At 45.1% G+C, this 985-nt stretch overlaps 1 long non-coding RNA gene across 1 annotated transcript; it reads right to left on the reverse strand.

The window, feature by feature from the left end:
* Positions 1-25: 25 nt before the first annotated feature.
* Positions 26-957, reverse strand: LOC111672599 (uncharacterized; the record flags this gene model as incomplete). Its single annotated transcript, XR_015438470.1, has 3 exons — positions 833-957; positions 359-479; positions 26-143 (listed from the first exon to the last, which is right to left on the reverse strand). It is a non-coding gene; the product is annotated as an uncharacterized LOC111672599 (long non-coding RNA).
* Between the last annotated feature and the right edge of the window lie 28 nt (positions 958-985).

The following is a 985-nucleotide window of genomic DNA, read 5'->3' on the forward strand; positions in this document are numbered from 1 at the left end:
TGTGTGTGTGTGTGTGTGTGTGTACCTGCAGTGTGTGTGTGTTCAGTCAGACAGCGGTGAACACTCTGAGCGTCCTCTCTGATCTTCTCCAGGTCTTCGGTCATTGATCCGATGATTCCCTCCAACAGAGTCACCTGCTCCTCCTGACAACCAATCATCAGTTAGTTCATCAGTCTGTCGGCAGTCATTCCCTGGTTACCGTGGTTACCACTGTCACCTCACTGTGTCTGAAAGGTTTCTCAGTGTGGAGACTCTACACTGTCACTGTGTGTCAGACTGTGACTGACAGGTGAGCTGTCCAGGTGCTTCCCTCCTCTCACCTGACTGACAGGTGACCTCACTCTGAGCGTTTACTCACCTTGCTGCTGTCGACGTTCACAGCTGACAGGTCGACCGTCTTGCTGACGAGGTTCTTAAGGATCTCGACTCTTTTCTCAGCTCGTTCCTCCAGGATCTCCCTCTCCTTCTCAAGACGATCACTGACACACACACACACACACACACACATCCAATTAATCTGCCAATTATTTTCCAATGACCAATCAATTGTTTTGTCTATAAAGTGTTAGACTAACTGTCCGTCAGTTTCAAAGAGCTGAATCTTCACGTCTTGTTTCGTTTGAAAGAAGCTTGAAACGTTTTTCACTTAAAATGAATTAATAATCAAAATAAATGTCAAATTATTTTCTGTTAATTAACTAATAAATCCATCAACTCATCATTTGAGATCTGATTTGCAGTTAAATAAATCTCAGTTTCATCTCATTATAAAGTGAAGGAGCAGTGACCTGTTGAGCACATGTTCTGGTCACATGATCATGGCGCCTGTTACCTGTAGTCTTTCTCCATCTTATTAAAAAGCTCCATGAACTCAGCGCTGACTTCTTCTCTGATCTGAGCCTCCAGAACTAAACGCAGCGCCGCCTCTCTGTCCGACTGCTGACACACACACACACACACACACACACACACACACACACACACA

The sequence above is a fragment of the Seriola lalandi genome, unplaced genomic scaffold, assembly GCF_002814215.2.
Source record: "Seriola lalandi dorsalis isolate HSWRI2012SDOR001 ecotype SW California unplaced genomic scaffold, Sedor1 jcf7180002008635, whole genome shotgun sequence".
Classification (NCBI taxonomy): domain Eukaryota; kingdom Metazoa; phylum Chordata; class Actinopteri; order Carangiformes; family Carangidae; genus Seriola; species Seriola lalandi.